The sequence below is a fragment of the Spinacia oleracea genome, chromosome 6 (genome assembly GCF_020520425.1).
Source record: "Spinacia oleracea cultivar Varoflay chromosome 6, BTI_SOV_V1, whole genome shotgun sequence".
Classification (NCBI taxonomy): domain Eukaryota; kingdom Viridiplantae; phylum Streptophyta; class Magnoliopsida; order Caryophyllales; family Amaranthaceae; genus Spinacia; species Spinacia oleracea.
Window position 1 is genome coordinate 45569186 of NC_079492.1, and position 14361 is coordinate 45583546.

General features: G+C 34.0%; 1 long non-coding RNA gene across 2 annotated transcripts; it reads left to right on the forward strand.

Annotated features, from left to right (window-relative positions):
• The first annotated feature begins 1382 nt into the window (after nucleotides 1-1382).
• LOC110797493 (uncharacterized) lies at nucleotides 1383-5035 on the forward strand. 2 transcript variants are annotated; one of them, XR_008924179.1, is made up of 6 exons: nucleotides 1383-1571; nucleotides 1686-1858; nucleotides 2079-2159; nucleotides 3708-3846; nucleotides 3939-4020; nucleotides 4806-5035. It is a non-coding gene; the product is annotated as an uncharacterized lncRNA (long non-coding RNA). The 2 variants fall into 2 exon arrangements; XR_002535847.2 differs by having other exon boundaries at nucleotides 1386-1571; nucleotides 1738-1858.
• Nucleotides 5036-14361: the final 9326 nt, after the last annotated feature.

Genomic DNA, 14361 nt, shown 5'->3' on the forward strand with positions numbered 1-14361 from the left:
ATTCAACAAAACCTTAATGTAATAAACAACTAAAATTCAACAAAACCTAAATCCTAAAATGTACCCAATTAACATATAATTCAACTAAAATTCAACAAAACCTACAACTAAAATTCATCAAAACCTAAATCCTAAAATGTACCCAATTAAAATTCAACAAATAATATCAACCATTAAAATTCAATTATAATGCATAATTAAAATTCAATTATAATGTCCATAATTAAAATTCAATTATAATGTCCACAATTAAAATTAAAATGCACAATTAAAATTCAATAAATATCAAAATTAAAATCCAATACCTAAGAGAGGAGAGATGACAATGAACAAGGGCGGCTGCCGTGCCGTGGACGAATTCCTTGGCCGTGGGTGGCGGCTCTAAAAAGGGAGCAAGCAGTACGTGAAGCGCGCAGTGAGGCGAAGCAGTGAATTAAGTAGCGAAGGAACGACCGTCGCGAAGGAACGGCCGGCGCGACGGAAGGCGGCGAAGCAACGACGACAGTGCCGCCGGTGAGAACGAAGCAGCTAGTGTTGGTGTTGGTGGTGGTTTCGTTTGGGAGGGCGCAGTGTTTGTCGAGCAGTAACCTAAGTCAGAATGAATTCCTAAGCAAATTAAGGTAGAGCGCGAATTCGAAAAAAAAAAAATTTAAAAACCCAGTGCGTCGCATATTTACAAATATGCGTGGCAAATGACTCTAGGAGCATCCTAGAGTCATTTGCGTCGCAGATTAGTAAATCTGCGACGCACTGGATTGAGTAAATTGCGTCGCAGGTTTACTAATCTGCGACGCAAATGACTCTGGGGGGCATCCTAGAGTCATTTGCCTCGCAGTTTAACAAAGCTGCGACGCAAATGACTAAATTTTATGCTAAAATTTGTCATTTGCGTCACATGTTCAGAATGGCGTGGCAAATGCGGGGATGCAAATAAGCCTTTTTCCACTAGTGCATGCAAGGGATAGATTATTTATTTGTATTCTATTGTACGGGATGTCTAGCATACTTTGAGCCAATTATTCGTACTTCGTTGTACTATTTATTTTACCACATGTGAAGGGTTAGCTCACGTAAGCCACCGCACATGTAGGGTTCAGTTGGGAATATTTTGTATGAAACGAATTAGGATTTATCGTGCAAGGGCACAACCCTCATGTTAATGTGCATGATGTGGAGTCTCACTTTGGTGAGGAGGAACATGGTAGCACTAGTAGAAAAATCGCCATGTGCTTCCCTTCAAGTGCGGTTCATTTAATAAATTGGCAGCACTTGAGAACATTAAAAAAACTACATTTTCACAAGTGCGGGTCATTTTAGAAAATTGGCAGCACTTGAGTTCAAGTGCGGGCTTTAAACTCAAGTGCGGGCTCACTTCATAAACTAGCCGCACAAAGAAAGGTGCCTCAATTTTTTTTATTTTCCCGCTCTTCATCTGCTTCCCTCACATTCTCTGTATCCGGCTATCTGCGGCACCGCGAAACAAAACTCACTGCACACACGCTCACCCCATCTATATCACGCCTCCGTCCTCTGCCTTGCCGCCGCTGCGCTCTACTCTTCCTCACGAACTGGTAATCTCCTTAACCCACCTCATTAATTAGATTGAATTAAATTAAAATCCCCAGTTAGGCAAACCCTAGGCATTTCAATTGATTTTCTCCCTCCTCTTGTTGTGGTGCGACGAGCAATCCATTACCGACGGCGTTGCTGACTTGGTGGTGTTGTTCTTGTTGCTAGTGTTGGATTCCCCCACCGCCGAAGTCTTCCTCGTCCTTGATGCGTCGCGCTGTTGTTCCCCCGCTTCCGGTGGCGCCGCCTGAGTCTGAACTGCTGCGTCGCTCCTCCTAATACCTTGTAGGTTTGTAATTTAAAACCCAACCTTTATTAGTTATTGTTGCTTTCTCTGTTTTGATTGGATGGAATTTGGATGTGATTTTAGGTTTATTCTACTATTTGGCTTTATTTTATTTGAACCACAAAATTTGATCTGAGAAATAATTAAATTTTACGCTCAATAGGATGTTAAGTATTATTGTTTTAAGTTCGAATTTGAATTTAGGTTAATTTGATCTGGATAGTTAGTGTAGTGACTGAGAAAAGGAGAAAAAGAGGCAACACCAACCATGATTATTCCAGTTCGTTGCTTCACGTGCGGTAAGGTATTCTCTCTTTGCGAATTGATCATCGCCTTCTTTTTCTACGGTTTTGTCTGCATTGGTTTAGGGTTTTGCAAAACCCTAATTGCTTCAACTTTTTGATTACTTTAGGTTGTTGAATGTGTTCAGGTAATCAGTCAAGCTTCTTATGCGTTTCCAGTTCATTTAAGTTATCCTGTTGTTCCTGACTTAATTCCTTTTGTATTATTAGCCCCTCATTTTGTGTGCTGTATTGCTTTGCCGTTGTGTGTGAAACATGATAAATCATTAGATCCACTGAATAACAAGGCATTTGAGGCATCATGCATGTAGTTCAGAGTATTCAGTATGCATGAACTGCCATTTTGTACGAGTCTACTGAGAACGGTTAGAGGTGTTGGTGACCGCGATTTTGTCCTTGTAAATATGGTTCATTTGGATGTTGAGAATAATGTTTTTTTGTGAGTGAAATTATGATTTGTTACCTTCATTTCTAATGTTTTCTTTTATCCAGTTGACAGCATGTTCTGTTTGTGTTCTACAGTTTATGAGTGGACTGTAAGATCTCAATCTTTCGTGCCAAGTACCAGTTCATGTTCTGTTGTGTTTCCCAGTTGACCTTTTTCGAGCATAATTTTGAGTTTAGCAGTAATAAGCCAAAAAATAACATAGAATTAACTACGTATTAAAAAACGTTTTGGATCTATTGATCAATGAAAACCAGTATAGTTGGTCTTGACCAGTCTTGACCAGAAGCTTCTACTCAAAGATGGACAACGAGTTATAGCATTGGCTCTGCAATGCAACCAAGTTGGTCCTTAAGCACAATATTTGGAAGGGAAATCAACAAAAAATGTATTCTTTCCAAATCTAGCAATGTGTACCTTCAACTTGACAGAGGCATAGTCTCTGAAATGAAAAAGAAAGGATTTCTCCCTGATTTTGCAACTTCTGATATTTCCATCACTAATCCAGCGTTTGAATTGTCACCTTCCCCTGAGAAAATGATTAGAGAAGTTGATAACTTAAATGATGTGGAGTCATCTATTCTGTATGTGTTTGTTATCGAGAAATATGTTGATGCTAAACCATTTGATTTAGTACAAACTTGGAAACTTCCTGTAGTTTGGTCTTGTTCTCAAGCACCATTACTTGCTAATAGATTCTTGATGGGAAGTGGTAATGAAAGGGGTGTTATAGTTATCTCACTGAAATCTATTAATCATCATCAGAGTTTGGTGGGTACTGGTGCTTATGGGGAAAAGTGCAACTTGCGTATCAATGTTTTTCAAGTTGTCCCTTGGTATGTTAAGGTTTATTATCATACATTACGTATATACATTAATGGTCAAGTTCAACCTACTGCAAATGTCACCAGGAAGATGCGAGTATCTCCTTCCTACTTATGATATGCTGCTGCTGCTACTTTCTATATGTTGTTCAAGCCCAATATTGTTGCTCACTCTATTAAATATCTTTCTCGTTTTTCATAATCTAAATGCTCCAATTTGCTTTGCATTTGAATTTTGGTTAATAAAATAGACTGACTACTGGTTTTCTTGTTTTGTGAAGAATCTTTTCAATGTTGAAAGTGATCCAGTCAAGAAAAAATATTTCTAAAAGTTGTGGGCATAAGATTCAGGGATTTCAAGGCTAAGTTAGTGAGTGGTTGGATTACTAAAACGAGACAGAAAGTTTGAAATCAGTGAAGGTAAATGATTTCAATTGTTATATATTTTCATTAGATGTTATTAGCTCAAAAACTTACATTTGTCTTGCATGCATTTTATTTGTGATACCAAGTGTGCACAACAAACGGGCAATACGGAGTGCGGCTACTACGTGATGAAGCTCATGTATGATATAGTCACAAGATCTCGAAAAGGTACACATTATACTATAACTGTATATAACTTGACTAAAAGTAAGTGAGAACGAGTCTTAGAAACATTAAACTAAGTCTAATAAACATGTAGGGGTTTAAAATATTTATTTAGGTTCATTAGTTGAAAGTTGGGAGCGAAATAAGCCATTTTTGTCGAAATGTGACCTATAATGATCAAACAATCCTTATATGTGCATAATTTGACCAAAATGGGTGATAATGAGTCTTTGAAATATAAAACTAAGTGTGCTGAACATGGAAAGGCTTTAAAACACTTATTTAAGTTCATTAGTTGAAAGTTGGGACCAAAATTAACCATTTTAGTCAAAACGTGACCGATAATGAACTAAAGTAGCTTAAATGTGCATAACTTCACCAAAATAGTGAGAATGACTCTTTAGAAAATAAAACTAAGTGTATTAAACATGGAAAGACTTTAAAATACTCATTTAAGTTCATTAGTTGAAAGTTGGGACCGAAATTAGCCATTTTAGTCAAAATGTGACCGATAATGAACTAACGAGGTTTAAATGTGCATAACTTCACCAAAATGGGTGAGAATGAGTATTTGAAACATAAAACTAAGTTTATTAAACATGGAAGGACTTTAAAATATTTATTTAAGTTCATTAGATGAAAGTTGGGACTGAAATTAACCAATTTTATTGTTATACGGTTCATTATTTATTTGTTATGAACAAATTAAGTCTTAATTTATTGTACGATTCAATATTTATAATATAACTAAAGTTTATATATATATTTTGATGGTCGATTTTTTTAAGGTATTCAATAATCCGAGGGAGTGACCTTTCACCTTTGAGGAGATAGATGAAGTTCGAGAAATGTTGGAAAACTTCATTAGCAGTGATTGTCTTTGATATTTTCTTGTATTGAATCTTAAATTACGGATGCTAGCCTGGTTTTCATATGATTGTAATGTAATCGACTTTTATATTTACAATAATATACTATTTAATTTAATTATCTATATAATTGGATACTTTTTATATGACGTATGGAGGTTAATCAGTAGCGTGGTCCAATTGTAATATGAAGCAGGAAAATCGGTTATACAACAAATCTATGAAGTGCAGCTCATTTATAGGCCAAATGCGGCTCATTTTTATGCTTGTGCTGCCCATTTGTATGTCAAGTGCGGGCTCATTTTTAAATTTGGCAGCACCAAATATGTCAAGTGCGGGCTCATTTTCAATATTGGCAGCACCAAATATGTTAAGTGCGGGCTCATGTTCAAAATTGGCAGCACCAAATATATCAAGTGCGGGCTTATATTTTAAAATTGGCAGCACAAAATATGTCAAGTGCGGGCTCATTTTCCAAATTGGCAGCACTTAAAACATCGATCAAGTGCTGCCAATATTTTGGCAGCACTTGAGAAACATCAAGTGCGGGCAGGCCATGTGCTGCACATGTAAAAGCCCGCACTAAAACCCTTAAAATGAGCCCGCACTTGAGGTTTTTTCCTCTAGTGTAGTAATATCACAAGTGTCTTGTTTGATTGATCATAAGTCTTAAAGCATTAAAATAAGATTGTTTTGGTTGATGTTTATTAATTGTATGTGTGTACATTGTCGAGTCTTGAGTTCACCTTTAATAAAATATTAATAAACGTAAAGTGCAACCAGAACAAGCTTCAAAACTCTTGGAACGTATATACCTTGAGTATGAACAATGGGGGGAGTCTTGCCGGAAAGCTCGTACTCCTACTAATGATACAAGACGTTGTTTCATTTATATTATGCGCAGAAATTCTGTCGGTATGGCCCGATTTTATTATTATATATTTGGTGTATGGTTGGCTCCCATCACCTTTTCCCTTTGTGGATTATTCTTTTGGCCCGTTCGAAGCTTATTCTAATTAAATTGTGAGTCAAGAGTCGAGTCTTGTATTCATGATTGATTGTTTATTATTATATGGCTTTTGCATGTTGACTAGTACTTAGTGAGTGATGCATATTTTAGTTTCATTCACTCTATGCTTGTAAGTACTCAGCTTTTACTGACTACGTGCTTTGTGTGTTTTGGTCATGGCCTTTGCCTTAATGACCCTATGATGATCTATCATTTGCACTTGCATTGATGGGGAGTAGAATAAAATAGCAGGTTGGTAGATCGGAATCATGTGGCTTGGGATGATCGAGAGAGTTGCATGTTTTCGTATTTTGAACTATTTAACTTTACTTTAATTATGTTTGAAATGTTTGAACTATTTAAACTTTGGGTTTTGGGCCATTATGGTTCCAAATTGTAGGAGGCCTCAATATTTCATTAATTATGTTTTTAAAAGTTAGTTGACATTTAATTCCGCTGCATAATTCTGGTAATAGCCTTAACCGTTATCACGGTGGCGGTAATGCTTTAGTAATTCCTTTATTTTAAGTTGGAAAATGGTTTTATAAAAGCAAGGAATTATTAGGGTGTTACAATAAATTTGGAAATACATTCAAGAATCACACAATAGAAAGTACTCCAACCTACTTAATTTCAAGTAATCTAGTCAAGATGTTTAAACCTTTGAGATATTCTGATAGGAGAATTTGTGACCAAGGTTTGGAAATACATTCTCAATTGCTCTGGACAAATTCGAGCTATGCTATAGTTATTGAACCAGTGGAAGGATATGTGAGATGAGAGGTGGAAAAGCTTTACCCTATTTAATAGGAGGGAGCTGAATGGATTAACAATAAAACAATACACTGACATCTTCAAGCACGATGCAATTAGCAAGAGTATGAAGGAAATAGTTTTTCTCTCTAGGGTAGAAGTTCAACAACATATATACAATTCTTAAGGCATTGAAGAAGGATTTCAAACAAAATTTTACTTTATAAAATATTACATACATAAAATATTTCTATCAATACTTAAAAACAAGTCGCATCCTCGAAGTTTGAAAATAGCATTTTTAAGACCATTTAAAATTACGACAGGTGCATACTACTATGAACAGCATAAAGATGTACAACTCACCTTTAATTCTCCATCCACCAGTCAACCTTACATCAAAAAGACCTTAATTCTCAAGCTTTTACCACCTATTCTCAACTCTAATTCCAATAATTCGAATAAACAAGAAGGAATTAATAAAGGAATCTAAAATCCTCGCTCACAGATTTCAAATGCGTAACTCTAGTTAGACTCACTTTAAATTTACTTCTTTGATAACCCTACCATGCAATAATTAATCCTTTAAATTACGTTCTAACCTCTACAACTAATTTCCATGCCATTCATTCCAAATTGACATTTCACGAGCCCAAAATCATCATTCCTAACATCCAATTCCATGCTTAATTTCTAATAACCACATTAACTAGGAATCCTTATGCCTTTATCTAATAAACTAACATAATTAAATAATGTCAGGTCCTTAATAACAACTAGGGAGGTCTTTCGAAATCAAATTAACTAAGATCAATCTTTAAAAATCTTAAGAACTAGCATAGTTTGTCTTTTTGCTCCAATATTCAAAATAAAAGCATTTAATCCAATTGAAATCGCAACCATTTAGACTGAACCCGTGATGTATGACTGTTATAATTCAACCAAGCAATAAGAAGTATCCATTCATATTCCTCCATTTCATTTGCTCAAATCTCAACTCCTTTACATCCCAAATACATCATATAAATATAAAACACAATACCTTATACCTAATACACCAAAGATGAAAATCAATCACCTTATTTGACTTTCCAACAAGACAAGTTAACTTTTAATTAACCAAGAAAACTTTGAACATCATAATTATAATATTCTCAAACCACTTCATCGAACTCAATTCCTTTCAAAATCAGCTTAAAGATAAAAACAACAATACACAATACTTCTCAATATTAACTCAATCAATCCTTACTAGATCCACTACTCATATTCCTAACCGACTTCCTTTATTTAAATAGTTTACAATCCTGCTCTCATTCATTAAAACTCATTCCTATCTCCGTAACTTAGATATATAATTGCATAAGGCCATCTTGGCCTTATAACTCAAATTGCACACAAGTCTTTGGAAACTCTACATCTTTCTTTTTAACTTCTTAATCCTACAATTTGATACAACCTCCAAGCAAATCATTCTAAGGGAAATTTATACATTCCTTGCCTCTAAATCAACCCAATATTCAATTCCCAATTCATATGTCGTGATATGAGGATCATAGCAAGCCCAAAATCATCCTCCGCTCTGATACCCCCTGAAACCGCCCTTAACGAGCTGCTTTCTAAACACACTTAGTCTTAATTTAAACAAACTCAACGAAATTACAAGTTTAAACCCTACTAAACAAACATTAACTCTTCAAACAATTTCAAACATTTAATCACGGGTTTAGCCTATCTCAAAGACAATAATAAAGACCCTTAAACTTAATTAGATAATAAAAAAATTCGGCAGCACTTCCCCTAAATATGGACAACTAAAATACTGTTTAGGAAATTACGTTAGATTTTCTTCCACTTGCTATTACATCATTCCAGCATATAACATTTCCCAAAACATCATTAGAGTGACACCAAACTCAACAAGGATATATAATCCATAAATAATAACCAAAAAAAACTCTAGAAATAAATAATACAACCCATTAATAAATTAGGAAAGACTTAAATACACTTGAAGAATCCATATGCCCGCCTTGAAACATATAAGGCCTCTGGAGGACTTTATGTACCTTGAAACTGAACCGAGACTCGATTCTCGCTGCCTGCAAAACATATTTTAACTCTGCCCCCACCAAGACAGGTTCATTGAACAAAATCAGCAGAAATCTGAGTACACACATCCAACCTAAAATGCATTTGATAGGTGGCTCAAAATAATTTTTGTTTGGTTTGTAGGTATTGTCTTAAAAAACAACTTCGCTTATCAAACTCAATCGGAAAACATAACTTGATAAAACGTTATAACTTCTTTGAAATCTATTTCGCGAAATCCTTATTATTCAAACAACGATTTAGAAAATGATACACTAGTATTTCTTTAAATGACTTCAGACCTTACTTACCACAAAGTTTCTAATTTCACAATCACATCAATATAATTAGACTCAAAGCCTAAGATTTACCTAGCTTTCTTCATACTCTTAATCATGTCAAACCATAACCATGTCATAACATTTTTATATAATTCCAATATCATGCCCAAGAATCTCTCCACTATAAACTCTTTTCAAGCCATAAATTATTCCTCAAGGCGATATTCATATTACTTATTCATAAGACATTCATAACTTAAGGCAGAATCCATTATTCTAGAAACTGAACTTCATAGTGCTTATTTATACACAATTCACAATTCAATTAGAAACTCATTGCCAAGTAATGCAGCTTTGCTTCAAAAAATACTAGCAAACACAATTCAATTTCAACTTAATATTTTGAATCTGGGAAAAGTGAACACGAATAGAGAGGGGTCAGCACGACCAGCTGTCTCTATGCGGTGGGGGTTATCACCCTCCTGATAAACATACGCTTGCAAGACTTAACTAGGACATGTCCCTAACTACGGGTCAAGCCCGCTTACCACGAGTAATACTCGCTTCCAAATATGGGTCAAGCCCATTTACCACGAGTCTATTGATATAACACTCGCTTCCAAATATGGGCCAAGCCCATTTACCACAAGTCTACTAATGTAGCACTAGCTTCTAATGTTTTTCATCACCGATGCATGTGAGCACTACGCCACACATACTCGGCTACTTTCCCCTAATTAAGCATTTTATTACCAATTTATGCAATTTCGTTCTCAAAATATGCATTACCTCATTCATGCATTAATTCTTCCTCAACTAAATTCAACTCAGCTTCTATCTTATATGACTTCTTAACCCGATTCCAATCTCAAACTCTAGACTTGCTGACACTTTCTCTTACACTTAGTCAAACCGTAACAATCTATTTAAAATTGGACTTTCTTCTCAATTATTACCTTTTAACTTAGAATCACTCCTTATCCTTGTTTATACTCTTAGACCATTGTTTAGTAATTGACTGTTAGTGAGTTATACTCATTTAAGATCCCAAGGTTATCAATAGGGCATACTTTCCTTAAATCCGTATTCATTATTTAATAGCTTAGTGTGCCTGAAATGTATTTTATAAACATTTATATAAAACATAATTACTCAAACATAAATATTCATTGAAATGTCCTCTCGATAGATTTCAAACTATTAGGTTATAAAAATATGAAAACTTGATTATTTATTTTAAAGTATATTTGTATTCGTTATAATAAACTCTTTTTTAAAACTTTTAATGATTTCTTTATTTGCAAACTATTGTCATTTAAAGAAATCAAAATAACACTTAAAATATCTTTCATTATAACCTTTCCAACTTTTAAGTTCATTATATAAACACTTTAATATTGTTCAAAGCTAGTTTAAGTTCCATAATTCATAGTTTTAGGAAAAACATGTGAATTTTAGGAAACTCTAAAATAAATATGGCTTGTTAGGAAAGATTATAAAACCATGAAACGACTCATTCAAGAATCATTAAAAACTCCGCTTTTGTTATACTTAAGATAGCTTAGAGATCCTCATTTACTACATTAAAAGAATTCTTTTATTATTAACACTTGATTAAGAAAACAAGCGTCTTTTAAGAAAATTAAAACAAGTATAACCTTAATTGAAAACAAGAATTTAGAATTAAAAGTGGTGTCTTTGGTTCCACTAAATCTTACTTTAGGATCTCTTATATAGTTTAATACTAAGACCTCAACTCCTTAGAAACTCAAGTAGGACTACTTCCATTATGCAAGGAATTTTACCTGATCATTAACGTATTCACTTATGATTAACTCTTAATTAACACTCCCTTAACCTTTTGACTCTTTCACATATTTCACGATTTCGAAGTTCGACCTCAAGATTCTCAATGAACTCACTTTTTCTAGTCGAAAAACCTCTCAATCTTTGCCATCTCTTACTTGGATTCCCAATAGCACCAATATTCATTCAGAAGAATAAAGATTCTTAAATTATTACAATTCAATTGCGAGACATAGTTCAATTCATGAAACATACTTAAATTTGTAAAGCGCAATTCAATTTGCAAAACACGATTCAATTTCTAAAGCACAATTAAATTTGCAAAGCACAATTCAGAATCTATACATATACATATATACACATAATACTTAAACTTAAAATATGATTTCAACATTGAAGATGGTTGGACGATGTGTACCTTCAATAAGCATTCATAAATCCCAAAGCTACATATTCGATCATCATTCTTCGCTTAACTTTATGACTTGAATCTTCTTAAACCATTCTTCATGAATTCACGTAAACAAGAAAGACTTAAATTAATAAACTACTCACTCTAATATATCTAGAACTTAATGAATTATTTTTGAAATCTTAATTGATTTTCCGAAAACTTAATTTAGATTTTAGAACTAACATAGCAAATATTTTATTTTAAGAAAGCTGTATTGGATGGCTAATTATAATCCGGGATTGAAAACATATAGTTCAACAATTTAAATTTGTATACTTGATGAATATTAGTTGTTTAAATTATCAAATTGGAAATCTTAATGACATAGCTATTCAAAAACTTTCTCGAAACAAAAATCTGAATTACTCAATTACATTATCAAAACCTGTTTAATTCGATATTTAGAAAATCAAATTAAACTAATAATCAATAACAAATTAAATTCTCATAACTTTATGGAAATGGATAAATTGAAAAGTAGATAGAATAAAGTTTGGATTGAGTTATACCCTTAAGGAACATAGAAGGCAGAATTAGCAACATGAGCTTCCACATCAACAACAACAGGGTGGCCACTAATAATACCAAGACGCAGCAGCAACAGCAGCTACGCCGCACCGCCGAAGTGGTGGGCGAGCCTGGCAGGGAAGAGCAAGTTGAGAGAGGAAGAAGAGAAACAACATCAGACAACTAACAACCACCACGTACAGGGTGGGCATCACCACCACCAAATCACGGCTCCGACGGAGGAAGTGGTGCACCGAACAAGAGGAGAGAAAAAAAACCCAAAGAAGAGAAAGTTAGGGTTTTATGTTTTTTTAGATTGAAATTTAAAATAGTAAATCAAAGGAGGGAGATAAATTGATTACAAATTGGTGAAGAGGAATAAGTGATGGTGGATTGGTGGACACCACTAGCGGCGGCGACAATGGCGACACGACTCGGAGCAGTGCGAAAGGGAAAGCACAAGCCGCTGGCGAGGGAACCTAATCCCCAAATGCACCGGCAAAACAGAGGAGAGGAACTGGCAACGGAACGAAGACGACGGATGAGGTGCTGGCACAGGGACAAAGGAACGAGGACAGGGGAGGTGAAAAGGGAGATCGGGAATGAGGAGAGAGAGAGAAGTGAAAGCTTGGGTTTTTTTTTTAAAATTTACTGAGTATTGTTAATTAGGCAAAAGAAGGTAGTAGCTTCTAGGTAGATTTACAATAAGGTAACTTTTTGGGACACTTGGCAAGTAAATGGGTTGTTGGCTTCCATTTGAGCTGACACGGTGCAAATGAGGAGATGCAAAAGTTGAAATTTATCAACCATAATCATATTTATAAATAAAATTAAAACTTTAAGCTAGGAGTAAATAAGCTTAAATATAAATAACCCTATTCTTAAATCAAATTCTTACAAACTAGTTTATGATTCATTTATTTAGGAATGATAATTAAACACAAATCATTTTAAACGAAAATATTTTATTTAGGATTAATTTCACAATTAATACTAAATTTCAAATAATTTACTTTGGAATAACAAAATCTCAAATCATTAAACCAATCAAATTCCAAAAAATTTCTTTAAGGTTTGATCACTTAAGCGATAATAATAAAACCTTAAATTCACTCGTCAAAATGATATAATTCCTAAACCTTAACCCTAAAGTAGTTTCAAAAGAGAATTTTAAGAGCGGTTTAAGATGATAAACATAATTAGCACGAGATTAAGAGATGCTTAAAATATGGCTTGTTACAATATACCACCCTTAAAATAGGTTTCGTCCTTGAAACTTCAAAACATAGGATTTATTTGGATAAACATAAATTTGGAAATACATTCAAGAATCACACAGTAGAAAGTAATCCAACCTACTTAATTTTAAGTAATCTAGTCAAGATGTTTAAACCTTTGAGATATTCTTATAGGAGAAATTGTGACCAAGGTTTGGAAATACATTCTCAATTGCTCTGGACAAATTTGAGTTATGCTATAGTTATTGAACCAGTGGAAGGATATGTGAGATGAGAGGTGGAAAAGCTTAACCCTATTTAATAGGAGGGAGCTGAATGGATGAACAATGAAACAATACACTGACATCTTCAACCACGATGCAATTAGCAAGAGTATGAAGAAAATGATTTTTCTCTCTAGGGTAGAAGTTCAACAACATATATACAATTCTTAAGGCATTGAAGAAGGATTTCAAACAAAATTTTACTTTATAAAATATTACATACATAAAATATTTCTATCAATACTTAAAAACAAGTCGCATCCTCGAAGTTTGAAAATAGCATTTTTAAGACCATTTAAAATTACGACAGGTGCATACTACTATGAACAGCATAAAGATGTACAACTCACCTTTAATTCTCCATCCACCAGTCAACCTTACATCAAAAAGACCTTAATTCTCAAGCTTTTACCACCTATTCTCAACTCTAATTCCAATAATTCGAATAAACAAGAAGGAATTAATAAAGGAATCTAAAATCCTCGCTCACAGATTTCAAATGCGTAACTCTAGTTAGACTCACTTTAAATTTACTTCTTTGATAACCCTACCATGCAATAATTAATCCTTTAAATTACGTTCTAACCTCTACAACTAATTTCCATGCCATTCATTCCAAATTGACATTTCACGAGCCCAAAATCATCATTCCTAACATCCAATTCCATGCTTAATTTCTAATAACCACATTAACTAGGAATCCTTATGCCTTTATCTAATAAACTAACATAATTAAATAATGTCAGGTCCTTAATAACAACTAGGGAGGTCTTTCGAAATCAAATTAACTAAGATCAATCTTTAAAAATCTTAAGAACTAGCATAGTTTGTCTTTTTGCTCCAATATTCAAAATAAAAGCATTTAATCCAATTGAAATCGCAACCATTTAGACTGAACCCGTGATGTATGACTGTTATAATTCAACCAAGCAATAAGAAGTATCCATTCATATTCCTCCATTTCATTTGCTCAAATCTCAACTCCTTTACATCCCAAATACATCATATAAATATAAAACACAATACCTTATACCTAATACACCAAAGATGAAAATCAATCACCTTATTTGACT